This window comes from Hyla sarda, unplaced genomic scaffold (assembly GCF_029499605.1).
Source record: "Hyla sarda isolate aHylSar1 unplaced genomic scaffold, aHylSar1.hap1 scaffold_467, whole genome shotgun sequence".
Taxonomy (NCBI): Eukaryota; Metazoa; Chordata; class Amphibia; order Anura; family Hylidae; genus Hyla; species Hyla sarda.
This window is the reverse complement of record NW_026610480.1, coordinates 173,266-188,053: the sequence shown is the minus strand read 5'-3', so window position 1 is coordinate 188,053 and position 14,788 is coordinate 173,266. Positions and strand designations below refer to the sequence as shown.

The 14,788-nt window shown below is 43.3% G+C and overlaps 2 non-coding genes and 1 pseudogene across 2 annotated transcripts; all 3 read right to left on the bottom strand.

Moving 5' to 3' along the window:
* Positions 1–6,400: 6,400 nt before the first annotated feature.
* On the bottom strand, positions 6,401–6,591 carry LOC130336153 (U2 spliceosomal RNA). The gene has a single exon (XR_008877628.1). It is a non-coding gene; the product is annotated as a U2 spliceosomal RNA (small nuclear RNA).
* Positions 6,592–8,684: 2,093 nt separating this feature from the next.
* Positions 8,685–8,875, bottom strand: LOC130336152 (U2 spliceosomal RNA). The gene has a single exon (XR_008877627.1). It is a non-coding gene; the product is annotated as a U2 spliceosomal RNA (small nuclear RNA).
* A 2,081-nt stretch (positions 8,876–10,956) lies between these two features.
* LOC130336101 (U2 spliceosomal RNA) lies at positions 10,957–11,158 on the bottom strand (annotated as a pseudogene).
* Positions 11,159–14,788: the final 3,630 nt, after the last annotated feature.

The window sequence follows — 14,788 nt, the reverse complement described above, 5'->3', positions numbered from 1 at the left end:
TTACCGGAAGACACTCATGGATAATCATCCATGCTAAATCTTTGTGCTCATTAAAAAGATATGGCTCGTTTACCTTTTTCCATATTTGTACACACCTATTATAAGAAAAATTAGAGACCATACATATTTCTTCTTGCAAATTTAACTCTACTTCTATCTTGCGAGCATCCCTCAAGGTTAACAAGTCAAAGTCTTTAAGGTTATACATACGTATAATTTTTTCTAAGATGGCATAATGTTTAGGCGGAGTTAAAAGTACAGGAGAAGATAATGATAAAAACACCCATTCTCTTTTTCTAAAAATATGTCCCGCAGAGTACTTTAAAAAACAGGACCATACACTTTTCATAAAAAGTCCCCTAAAACACCAACTAAAAAACCTTAAGTATAAAAATTTTCTAATACAGGGAACCTGTTTTCCTCCATTTTTTTGTGACTTATACATAGTATCTCTTTTTAATTTTTCTGCTTTAGAACTCCATAGAAACTCAAAGAGAATCCTCTGAAGTTGCCTAGACATAAGTTCATTAGGAGGATAAATCATATTTAAATAGAGCATAATGGGTATTAGCATAGCCTTAATCACCAAAATTTTACCTTCTAAGGATAATTTCCTAAGGGACCAAAAGTCTACCTTTTTCTTTACCTTTTCTTTTACCATTAGCCAACTTTCCTCACCATTGTTATTTTTATCAAAGATGACTCCAAGGATTTTTATTTTTTCTGACTGTAATTTTAGGTTTGGTATTTGCACGTTTTCCCATTTACCTATATAAAAACAGTCACATTTAGATAAATTAAGTTTAAAAGCAGAAGCTTTACAAAAGAAATCAGTAACATCAACAACTCTTTGTAAAGAGAAGGCACTTTCACAAAAAACATTAATATCATCCATATAGCCACACACTTTAAGGGTGGCATTATTACCTCCAGGAACTGGCACTCCTTTTATTATTTTATCATTCCTTATTAAGTTTAACAGAGGTTCTATTGCACATATAAACAGTATAGGAGACAGAGGGCAGCCTTGCTTTACCCCTGATGATAAATTAATAAAATCTGTAAGGAAACCATTTATTAAAATCCTGCTAAAAGAACCTTTATATAAGAGAGCAATTTGCTTAATAAATATGTTAGGAAAACCCATGCGTTGTAAAACCATCCATAAAAAACAATGTGATACTCTATCGAACGCTTTATGAAAATCTAGAGATAGAATGGCTAGATTTTGATTCCGCTCTTGCTGATACCATATGACGTCCCTAATAGCATTTAAAGGTTCAGCTACACTCCTTCCTGGGACACCACATACCTGATCCACATGGATGACCTTGTACAAAAACGGCTTCATTCTGTTAACAAAAATTTTTGACATAATCTTATAATCAACATTAAGAAGCGTAATTGGTCTCCAATTTTCTAAGCTGTTCCTATCCCCCTTTTTGGGGATCAGAGACACTATACCACTCCTCCAAGATAAAGGTAGAACATCAGAATTAAAAGCCTCCTTAAAAATATTAAGCAAATCATCTTTAAAAATCTCCCAAAAGGTTTTATAAAACTCTACAGGAAGTCCATCAGAACCTGGTGTTTTACCTGTGGATAAACTTTTAGCAGCAATTTCTAATTCTTGGCATCTTACTTCTGTGCAAAGTGCATCTTGGTCCTCCTTACTTAAACCACAATCTAAAGTGCTTAGGAGAAAATTAGCAGCAGATATATCAATGGGTTTCTCATTAAACAGATCTTGATAAAAGGATTTAGCTTTGGATAACATTCCTACATTAGTAGTTTCATCCTCAATGTTAATCATTAACTTTTTTGTTTCCATTACCTTTTTAAAAAAGAATCTTGTACACTTTTCATCCTTCTCTTTACATTCAACTTTGGAGTTAAAAATTATTTCTTTCCCTTTGTTAGTTATAGCCTTCTGAATATCACTTTTAACACTTAAAATCAGATCGTCTACATATACACCCAGCTCTTTGAGTTGATAATAGGTTTGTAGTTTTGTGTTAAGATCTCTATACCATTTCAATTTCTCTTTTGTTTTTTTAACACCCATCTTAATAAAATACTCTTTAAATTTTACCTTGCAGAATTCCCACCATGCTAAAAGAGAATAAAAATTAGTCCTTGAGTTCTGCAATTTTTTAAAAAGATAGATAAAATTACATTTAATTTCTTCATCTTCAAGCAAAGAGACATTCAGACGCCAGACTCCTTTGGCTCTGCAAACCCCATCAAACTTACATGTAGCAGATAAAATCTTATGATCTGAAAAAAAGGTAGAAGTCAATTGCATATTCCCATAAAATGCAAATCCAGAAGCAAAAATATAATCAATCCTTGACATATAAAGGCTATTCCCCCAGGTATACCCAGGGTCATTAGGGAAAGAGGTTCTCCACAAATCTTTTAAATTAAAATCAACTATAAAATCCTTTAGTTGTTTTTCAGTCTTATCTTTCCTTTGTTCAGATCCTCCAGCCCGCTCCTCTCCTGCCATTATACAATTAAAATCACCAGCGATGATAAGCGGGGATGAACCCGGTAAATAAAACTGAATTTTCTCTAATAAATCAGATCTTTCATCCTTATCTGGAGAGGCATATACATTTAAAAGTCTCATATTCATGTCATTATAAATAATATGAACGAGCAGGGCTCTACCGGGTACAATGTCTGTGAAGGAGGTAACTTTATACTCACTGCTCTTGAACAGTATGCCAACACCAGTCACTTTCCTCTCATTATCCCCTGACCACACAGACGGGCCAAGAGTCCATTCAGATCTCAAAGATGAATAATTGATATCATAATCAATGGCACATTCCTGTAAAAATAAAATGTCTGTAGGCAAAGAAGACAAGAAAGAAAATAAAGCAGCCCTCCTCTCTGGGCTCTTCAAACTCCTCACATTGAAGGAGGAGATATTAACACTTGGTAGCTCCTGGGTCATTCATTATCCTCAGACAAAGAACCCCAATCTGTAGGTGGTGACACAAATTCCTCAATATTAACAGGGTCGGATGCTGTTATAACCTTTTGGCAGACAATCTCCACGTTCCCCTCGTCCGCACTAACTCGACCACTCCTTTTGATGTTAAGGCCCTTTTCCTCTTTCCGGTCTCTGCTTTTCCTCTTTCGCCGTTCTTCTACATCCATCTCCTCTGTATCCCTTCTGGGCGGTCCAGGACCCTCAACTTCCATGAGAGGAGAACCCCTCACTTCTGTCTCAGGTCCCACGACCTTCCCCGGGGACACAATGCTTTTGGAGACATGAGCCACAGCAGGTATCACAGGAATTCCGGTAGCAGAAGACTCAGGCATCACTTTCAGGGTGTGGGTCTTAGGCACAGGCACAGCATCCATGGAGCTCTTCCTCATCGAGGGACCAGCCGACGTAGCCACAATATTGGCCCAGGAGCGTTGAGGACAATCCTTAAAAGCGTGTCCTTTCTGCTTACACACATTACACAGAATCTCATTTTGACAGTCCAAAGTGGTGTGGCCTTTTTGGCCACATCTTTTGCAAATAACCACTTCCTCTTTGCAAGATTCTTGTGTATGACCATATTCATGGCATTTCCTGCAATAATACGGCATCCCAGGGTAGAATAAATAGCCACGTTTACGCCCAATTAAAAAATTTGCAGGTGGGCGACACAGACCTCCAATTCCTCTCACATCTTCTCTGAACTTAACAGCAAACTTATGCTTTCCAGTCCAAAAGTCCATTGCATTCATTATTTTATGAGAGTATTTGACTTCCGCACAATATTGGTTTAAAAATAAGACAATGTCTCTTATATCCACGTATGGATCGTGCATAGTAACCACCAGTGGAACATCGCCATTAGAATATAGAGCAATGAAAACAAGTCCTTTCATATCCTCCTCATTGGCAAGCTCCCGAACTTTCTCAAACATATGGTCACATGCAGATGCGGAAGTCAAGGTAAGAATGAAAAGTCCTTTACCTGGGTCTTTTAGGCAAAACACATCTTCTCTCTGAATGTGCAATAAATCCAGCATAATTCTCTTGACAAAAAATTCCAAAGTCATCTTCTCCTTTTTCTCCTCATCCACTTCAATACGGAAGGTGTTCTTAATCCGAGTTTCAGTATGCGCAGCAAACCTAAGGGTCGCCATGGGGGATCGTCTTCCCGTTCTTTGTAAGTCCTCCTCCTATAGCAGCATGAGGCTTAAGACGGCTAAAAAACCGCCGATGCCTCAAGGCCGAAGGTTCGACGAACTCAGAGCCCCCTGACAAGATACAAGATCTTAGCCAAAAGGCCGAGAAGCGATAACCGTGAAAGGGGCGGGCCCAACAAGGTGCCCTTCATGGGCACTATCACTGCTTGCTGTCAGGGAGGCTGCCAGACAATTTTCCATGCACACTCTGGGCTGGGGGGCAGTCAACCACCAGTACACACAGCAGAACCTAAACCCATACCATTATTGCTAAGCAGCAAGACAGGGGCCCATTGCACTCCCACGGGGCCTTTTTAAATGCAATCCATAACCCGGATTTGCCAGGAACCCTTCTTACTCCTCCTACTTGCATGTGACACTGGGCTTAGGATCTGCATAGGAAACACACACACAAGCACACACCTACCTTTGTTGCCTGCAGATGCCTCCTTGGCTGTCCCCAAACGGTATCAAACCAACACCCACGGGAAGCTGTAAGCATAGAGGACATGCCTGCACCCCATTGGACTTACCTGTGTGGGTTAAATCCGGGTTATTTGACAACCTATGGCGGTGATGGTTCTGCTCAGGCAGAGCAGTGCTGATGCTCCTCATAAAGCTGTCGCTGCTGTGAAGGTTCTAGGTGACATCACAAATCCCTATGGTTACATACACAACAAAGCTGGGTTGTTGTTGTTTACACTCTGCAAGGCCTGTGGAAGTGAGTGACATCATAGCACTGTAGTTCTGAGGGTTCTAGATGGATGCAACAATCTCCTGTTGCTTCTATGAAGGCCATAATAGACGACATCACCAAACAGCTCCATAGTCACATACACAGCAAAGGAGAGATGTTGTTTACACCTAGTGATGTCAGTGGTATTGAGTGACATCACAGCACAGTGCTAAGGCTCCTGGGCCTGGACACAGCAGCGGCTGCAATATCTCAACGGAGAATACGTTTATATATATGTGTGTGTGTGCGCGTATATATATATATATATATATATATATATATATATATATATATTTCTCCGCCGAAATCACTTTTAAACCCATTTCCACCTTTTTTTCCCTTCTCTTCCTCTTACTTTTTTTTCACGTTTTTTTACGTTTTTCTCCTTTTCGCCTCTTTTCTGGGCGTATTATTCTTCTTTTTCTTCTTTTTTTTCGTCTAATGCATACCCCATCAGTGGAGCAATCCTTATTCAATACCGCCAGCAGATGGAGACACTGGGGGATAATTTTCTAAGGATTTATACTGATTTTTCCTGTCTGAATTTGTCGCACAGAAAGTTGCAGGCCAAATATGTGTGACATTTCTGCGACTTTAGCTTCTAGAGCATTTTTACAACATTATACATAGGTGCTGAATACATAAAAAGCGACTGTTCAGCGACAGACAAGTCGCATCGGCTGAAAGTAGGCCAGAATGTCAGTCCATGTTGGAGCAGGTTTAGATACAGTCTAAAGTATAGATCTCAAAGTCTGTGCACAGAATTTAGCAAGGGCCTCGCACCTTCTGATGCATCAGGTAGGTGCACAATAGCATAGCCTAACCCTCTGTACTTTGGTCTATATTGATGCGGGACATAGACAGCCAGCTGATGACCAATCCATTAGTGCAATGGATGGCTGGAAGCATTTGTCTTTGCCTTTGCAATACCACAGAAGCAATGCATGGTCAATGTACAGCAATGACACACCTGTGTGAACAGCCAGGAGACCCCCCCCCCCCCCATGTTATGTTACATAGTTACATAGTTAGTACGGTCGAAAAAAGACATATGTCCATCAAGTTCAACCAGGGAATTAAGGGGTAGGGGTGTGGCGCGATATTGGGGAAGGGATGAGATTTTATATTTCTTCATAAGCATTAATCTTATTTTGTCAATTAGGAACATTCAGCACCCACCCGCTATCAAGGCAGCTGCCTATCATGTCATGCCCTACCTGCACAGGTGTGCTGGCTACTCAAATGATCCAATTAAGGAGGCCATTTAGTCAGCAGCAGCAGAAGTCCTGTGCCTGGACGCTCCAACAGCGGCCAGACACAAGCAGAAGCAGAAGCAGCAGAAGCAGCAGCAGCACCACCTTTTGTTTTTTGGCTGCAGCAGCAGCAAGGCCCACAGGGCTGGCTAGCTGGCTAGCCAGCAAGCAGGTAGCAATGAAAGTAGGAATCTTTCTTTTTAACCCTGTAAGGGGGTGGTGCACTGTACCCGAAGATACTGCCATATCGGGTCAATGCATAGGGCGACGGAAGCAAGCTTCGAAATCGGCCCCCGTTCTCAAAAATCCATTTAATATATGGTCCCCAGATAGGGGACGTATCAGATATTAAACTGATAAGAACAGATACTACACTTGATCTTAGCCAAAAGGCCGAGAAGCGATAACCGTGAAAGGGGCGGGCCCAACAAGGTGCCCTTCATGGGCACTATCACTGCTTGCTGTCAGGGAGGCTGCCAGACAATTTTCCATGCACACTCTGGGCTGGGGGGCAGTCAACCACCAGTACACACAGCAGAACCTAAACCCATACCATTATTGCTAAGCAGCAAGACAGGGGCCCATTGCACTCCCACGGGGCCTTTTTAAATGCAATCCATAACCCGGATTTGCCAGGAACCCTTCTTACTCCTCCTACTTGCATGTGACACTGGGCTTAGGATCTGCATAGGAAACACACACACAAGCACACACCTACCTTTGTTGCCTGCAGATGCCTCCTTGGCTGTCCCCAAACGGTATCAAACCAACACCCACGGGAAGCTGTAAGCATAGAGGACATGCCTGCACCCCATTGGACTTACCTGTGTGGGTTAAATCCGGGTTATTTGACAACCTATGGCGGTGATGGTTCTGCTCAGGCAGAGCAGTGCTGATGCTCCTCATAAAGCTGTCGCTGCTGTGAAGGTTCTAGGTGACATCACAAATCCCTATGGTTACATACACAACAAAGCTGGGTTGTTGTTGTTTACACTCTGCAAGGCCTGTGGAAGTGAGTGACATCATAGCACTGTAGTTCTGAGGGTTCTAGATGGATGCAACAATCTCCTGTTGCTTCTATGAAGGCCATAATAGACGACATCACCAAACAGCTCCATAGTCACATACACAGCAAAGGAGAGATGTTGTTTACACCTAGTGATGTCAGTGGTATTGAGTGACATCACAGCACAGTGCTAAGGCTCCTGGGCCTGGACACAGCAGCGGCTGCAATATCTCAACGGAGAATACGTTTATATATATGTGTGTGTGTGCGCGTATATATATATATATATATATATATATATATATATATATATATTTCTCCGCCGAAATCACTTTTAAACCCATTTCCACCTTTTTTTCCCTTCTCTTCCTCTTACTTTTTTTTCACGTTTTTTTACGTTTTTCTCCTTTTCGCCTCTTTTCTGGGCGTATTATTCTTCTTTTTCTTCTTTTTTTTCGTCTAATGCATACCCCATCAGTGCAGCAATGCTTATTCAATACCGCCAGCAGATGGAGACACTGGGGGATAATTTTCTAAGGATTTATACTGATTTTTCCTGTCTGAATTTGTCGCACAGAAAGTTGCAGGCCAAATATGTGTGACATTTCTGCGACTTTAGCTTCTAGAGCATTTTTACAACATTATACATAGGTGCTGAATACATAAAAAGCGACTGTTCAGCGACAGACAAGTCGCATCGGCTGAAAGTAGGCCAGAATGTCAGTCCATGTTGGAGCAGGTTTAGATACAGTCTAAAGTATAGATCTCAAAGTCTGTGCACAGAATTTAGCAAGGGCCTCGCACCTTCTGATGCATCAGGTAGGTGCACAATAGCATAGCCTAACCCTCTGTACTTTGGTCTATATTGATGCGGGACATAGACAGCCAGCTGATGACCAATCCATTAGTGCAATGGATGGCTGGAAGCATTTGTCTTTGCCTTTGCAATACCACAGAAGCAATGCATGGTCAATGTACAGCAATGACACACCTGTGTGAACAGCCAGGAGACCCCCCCCCCCCCCCCCCATGTTATGTTACATAGTTACATAGTTAGTACGGTCGAAAAAAGACATATGTCCATCAAGTTCAACCAGGGAATTAAGGGGTAGGGGTGTGGCGCGATATTGGGGAAGGGATGAGATTTTATATTTCTTCATAAGCATTAATCTTATTTTGTCAATTAGGAACATTCAGCACCCACCCGCTATCAAGGCAGCTGCCTATCATGTCATGCCCTACCTGCACAGGTGTGCTGGCTACTCAAATGATCCAATTAAGGAGGCCATTTAGTCAGCAGCAGCAGAAGTCCTGTGCCTGGACGCTCCAACAGCGGCCAGACACAAGCAGAAGCAGAAGCAGCAGAAGCAGCAGCAGCACCACCTTTTGTTTTTTGGCTGCAGCAGCAGCAAGGCCCACAGGGCTGGCTAGCTGGCTAGCCAGCAAGCAGGTAGCAATGAAAGTAGGAATCTTTCTTTTTAACCCTGTAAGGGGGTGGTGCACTGTACCCGAAGATACTGCCATATCGGGTCAATGCATAGGGCGACGGAAGCAAGCTTCGAAATCGGCCCCCGTTCTCAAAAATCCATTTAATATATGGTCCCCAGATAGGGGACGTATCAGATATTAAACTGATAAGAACAGATACTACACTTGATCTTAGCCAAAAGGCCGAGAAGCGATAACCGTGAAAGGGGCGGGCCCAACAAGGTGCCCTTCATGGGCACTATCACTGCTTGCTGTCAGGGAGGCTGCCAGACAATTTTCCATGCACACTCTGGGCTGGGGGGCAGTCAACCACCAGTACACACAGCAGAACCTAAACCCATACCATTATTGCTAAGCAGCAAGACAGGGGCCCATTGCACTCCCACGGGGCCTTTTTAAATGCAATCCATAACCCGGATTTGCCAGGAACCCTTCTTACTCCTCCTACTTGCATGTGACACTGGGCTTAGGATCTGCATAGGAAACACACACACAAGCACACACCTACCTTTGTTGCCTGCAGATGCCTCCTTGGCTGTCCCCAAACGGTATCAAACCAACACCCACGGGAAGCTGTAAGCATAGAGGACATGCCTGCACCCCATTGGACTTACCTGTGTGGGTTAAATCCGGGTTATTTGACAACCTATGGCGGTGATGGTTCTGCTCAGGCAGAGCAGTGCTGATGCTCCTCATAAAGCTGTCGCTGCTGTGAAGGTTCTAGGTGACATCACAAATCCCTATGGTTACATACACAACAAAGCTGGGTTGTTGTTGTTTACACTCTGCAAGGCCTGTGGAAGTGAGTGACATCATAGCACTGTAGTTCTGAGGGTTCTAGATGGATGCAACAATCTCCTGTTGCTTCTATGAAGGCCATAATAGACGACATCACCAAACAGCTCCATAGTCACATACACAGCAAAGGAGAGATGTTGTTTACACCTAGTGATGTCAGTGGTATTGAGTGACATCACAGCACAGTGCTAAGGCTCCTGGGCCTGGACACAGCAGCGGCTGCAATATCTCAACGGAGAATACGTTTATATATATATGTGTGTGTGTGCGCGTATATATATATATATATATATATATATATATATATATATTTCTCCGCCGAAATCACTTTTAAACCCATTTCCACCTTTTTTTCCCTTCTCTTCCTCTTACTTTTTTTTCACGTTTTTTTACGTTTTTCTCCTTTTCGCCTCTTTTCTGGGCGTATTATTCTTCTTTTTCTTCTTTTTTTTCGTCTAATGCATACCCCATCAGTGCAGCAATGCTTATTCAATACCGCCAGCAGATGGAGACACTGGGGGATAATTTTCTAAGGATTTATACTGATTTTTCCTGTCTGAATTTGTCGCACAGAAAGTTGCAGGCCAAATATGTGTGACATTTCTGCGACTTTAGCTTCTAGAGCATTTTTACAACATTATACATAGGTGCTGAATACATAAAAAGCGACTGTTCAGCGACAGACAAGTCGCATCGGCTGAAAGTAGGCCAGAATGTCAGTCCATGTTGGAGCAGGTTTAGATACAGTCTAAAGTATAGATCTCAAAGTCTGTGCACAGAATTTAGCAAGGGCCTCGCACCTTCTGATGCATCAGGTAGGTGCACAATAGCATAGCCTAACCCTCTGTACTTTGGTCTATATTGATGCGAGACATAGACAGCCAGCTGATGACCAATCCATTAGTGCAATGAATGGCTGGAAGCATTTGTCTTTGCCTTTGCAATACCACAGAAGCAATGCATGGTCAATGTACAGCAATGACACACCTGTGTGAACAGCCAGGAGACCCCCCCCCCCCCCCCCATGTTATGTTACATAGTTACATAGTTAGTACGGTCGAAAAAAGACATATGTCCATCAAGTTCAACCAGGGAATTAAGGGGTAGGGGTGTGGCGCGATATTGGGGAAGGGATGAGATTTTATATTTCTTCATAAGCATTAATCTTATTTTGTCAATTAGGAACATTCAGCACCCACCCGCTATCAAGGCAGCTGCCTATCATGTCATGCCCTACCTGCACAGGTGTGCTGGCTACTCAAATGATCCAATTAAGGAGGCCATTTAGTCAGCAGCAGCAGAAGTCCTGTGCCTGGACGCTCCAACAGCGGCCAGACACAAGCAGAAGCAGAAGCAGCAGCAGCACCACCTTTTGTTTTTTGGCTGCAGCAGCAGCAAGGCCCACAGGGCTGGCTAGCTGGCTAGCCAGCAAGCAGGTAGCAATGAAAGTAGGAATCTTTCTTTTTAACCCTGTAAGGGGGTGGTGCACTGTACCCGAAGATACTGCCATATCGGGTCAATGCATAGGGCGACGGAAGCAAGCTTCGAAATCGGCCCCCGTTCTCAAAAATCCATTTAATATATGGTCCCCAGATAGGGGACGTATCAGATATTAAACTGATAAGAACAGATTTTTTTTTAAGTTGCCCTCAGAACTCACTCAGAGTTCCAAGATCTTATTTGAAACTCAATTATTGTGTTCATCCTTGGGTAACATAATTTAATTTCTTTTCTTAAACACCAAATGAAATAAAAAGAAACATTTTAAAATCAATACATAAAGAAAAACTCATAAAATAACTAAACCATACCTTACTTTCTAATTAACAAATCTCCATTAGAAAGTCATTCCCTTCCTCCAAGCATACACCGTTAGGAAATCAATCAAACCTAGACTGATATTCCCTCTAGTCACATCACTCTTGGCTTGAGATGCCAACCAGGCTGGAATTTTATACGCTTCAATGAAACGATTCATATCCGCCTTAAAAGAAAAATAAACTTTGTCCCGCACCTCCTCCTCCCGTGACTTAAATCTTGCTTTTAGCTCAATCATTTCTTTATCAAATGTCCGTCTTTCTGTTTCTGACAGATTCTCCAATAAACTTCCAAGCACACCACCATATTGTGACGGCACAAACTCTTCCACCTCTTTCTTTTTCTTCTGTTCCGCTGCTCTTCTTATTGGAACCTGTTCTAGCTCAGGCTCTTTTGCTTCAACTACTTCCTCTCGGCTTCTTTTAACCGCCTCTTTTTTCCCAACCTTTTTCTTGGGACAAGAGCCAAGAAGATGGCCCTCATTCCCACACAGATGGCACTTCTTCTTCTTCTCACAATTCTCCGCCTCATGACCTTCTTCTTGGCACTTGAAGCACCACAGGAATGTACATACGTCCTTACTATGGCCATACTGCTTACACTTACGGCAAAACTCTTGCATGCCGGAGAAAAACAAGTCACCGTTTACCGTTCCAATTTTAAACCGCCCTGGCGGGACTATTAGCTTACCATCCACCGTTTCTTTAAATTTTACTTCAAACTTCCATTTGGTAGTCCATAATCCAAACTGGTTCAAAATCTTACCTTTGGGCAATACATTATCACAAAATCTTAACAGGAAAGTAACAATGTCTTCTTCTGGTGTATATGGGCTGTACATTCTTACAGTCACCAGTCTTTCTCTGCGAGGGAAGTGTGGAATTATCCCCACTCCCTCCAGGACCGAACTTCCTTTCCTTTGCTGAAAACGGCTCCAGAATACATCATAGTCCTCTTCTGACATAAGCACAACATCATAGTATCCACTCTTTGGAAATTCCAGCATGGAAAGAATTTGTTCCTTCCTGATCTCCAAGAGCTTGAACAAAACATCCTCGACCACGAATACCAGGCCTCTCTCCTTTTTCCGCACATCCTGCAAGGAAATCCGCACTCCATTCCGTAATCTTGCGAAGGATGGTACACCTTCAGAAGCAGATCCACGATCTTCAGCCATCTCCAAGGTATCCAGGCACCTCCCCCACGCAAGCAGGTAGGTGGGTGTGGATCGCCTCCCGTTGTCTGGGGACTAGGCCGGCTCCCTAATAGCAGCAGGGGGGTGAAGTCCCTCCGTTAAGAAGGACGATCCCCCCAGGCAAAGGAGCCGGGTACCCCAGACACCCTCTGGCCAGACCAAGTGAGCAGAACTACACTTGATCTTAGCCAAAAGGCCGAGAAGCGATAACCGTGAAAGGGGCGGGCCCAACAAGGTGCCCTTCATGGGCACTATCACTGCTTGCTGTCAGGGAGGCTGCCAGACAATTTTCCATGCACACTCTGGGCTGGGGGGCAGTCAACCACCAGTACACACAGCAGAACCTAAACCCATACCATTATTGCTAAGCAGCAAGACAGGGGCCCATTGCACTCCCACGGGGCCTTTTTAAATGCAATCCATAACCCGGATTTGCCAGGAACCCTTCTTACTCCTCCTACTTGCATGTGACACTGGGCTTAGGATCTGCATAGGAAACACACACACAAGCACACACCTACCTTTGTTGCCTGCAGATGCCTCCTTGGCTGTCCCCAAACGGTATCAAACCAACACCCACGGGAAGCTGTAAGCATAGAGGACATGCCTGCACCCCATTGGACTTACCTGTGTGGGTTAAATCCGGGTTATTTGACAACCTATGGCGGTGATGGTTCTGCTCAGGCAGAGCAGTGCTGATGCTCCTCATAAAGCTGTCGCTGCTGTGAAGGTTCTAGGTGACATCACAAATCCCTATGGTTACATACACAACAAAGCTGGGTTGTTGTTGTTTACACTCTGCAAGGCCTGTGGAAGTGAGTGACATCATAGCACTGTAGTTCTGAGGGTTCTAGATGGATGCAACAATCTCCTGTTGCTTCTATGAAGGCCATAATAGACGACATCACCAAACAGCTCCATAGTCACATACACAGCAAAGGAGAGATGTTGTTTACACCTAGTGATGTCAGTGGTATTGAGTGACATCACAGCACAGTGCTAAGGCTCCTGGGCCTGGACACAGCAGCGGCTGCAATATCTCAACGGAGAATACGTTTATATATATGTGTGTGTGTGCGCGTATATATATATATATATATATATATATATATATATATATATATATATTTCTCCGCCGAAATCACTTTTAAACCCATTTCCACCTTTTTTTCCCTTCTCTTCCTCTTACTTTTTTTTCACGTTTTTTTACGTTTTTCTCCTTTTCGCCTCTTTTCTGGGCGTATTCTTCTTCTTTTTCTTCTTTTTTTTCGTCTAATGCATACCCCATCAGTGCAGCAATGCTTATTCAATACCGCCAGCAGATGGAGACACTGGGGGATAATTTTCTAAGGATTTATACTGATTTTTCCTGTCTGAATTTGTCGCACAGAAAGTTGCAGGCCAAATATGTGTGACATTTCTGCGACTTTAGCTTCTAGAGCATTTTTACAACATTATACATAGGTGCTGAATACATAAAAAGCGACTGTTCAGCGACAGACAAGTCGCATCGGCTGAAAGTAGGCCAGAATGTCAGTCCATGTTGGAGCAGGTTTAGATACAGTCTAAAGTATAGATCTCAAAGTCTGTGCACAGAATTTAGCAAGGGCCTCGCACCTTCTGATGCATCAGGTAGGTGCACAATAGCATAGCCTAACCCTCTGTACTTTGGTCTATATTGATGCGGGACATAGACAGCCAGCTGATGACCAATCCATTAGTGCAATGGATGGCTGGAAGCATTTGTCTTTGCCTTTGCAATACCACAGAAGCAATGCATGGTCAATGTACAGCAATGACACACCTGTGTGAACAGCCAGGAGACCCCCCCCCCCCCCATGTTATGTTACATAGTTACATAGTTAGTACGGTCGAAAAAAGACATATGTCCATCAAGTTCAACCAGGGAATTAAGGGGTAGGGGTGTGGCGCGATATTGGGGAAGGGATGAGATTTTATATTTCTTCATAAGCATTAATCTTATTTTGTCAATTAGGAACATTCAGCACCCACCCGCTATCAAGGCAGCTGCCTATCATGTCATGCCCTACCTGCACAGGTGTGCTGGCTACTCAAATGATCCAATTAAGGAGGCCATTTAGTCAGCAGCAGCAGAAGTCCTGTGCCTGGACGCTCCAACAGCGGCCAGACACAAGCAGAAGCAGAAGCAGCAGAAGCAGCAGCAGCACCACCTTTTGTTTTTTGGCTGCAGCAGCAGCAAGGCCCACAGGGCTGGCTAGCTGGCTAGCCAGCAAGCAGGTAGCAATGAAAGTAGGAATCTTTCTTTTTAACCCTGT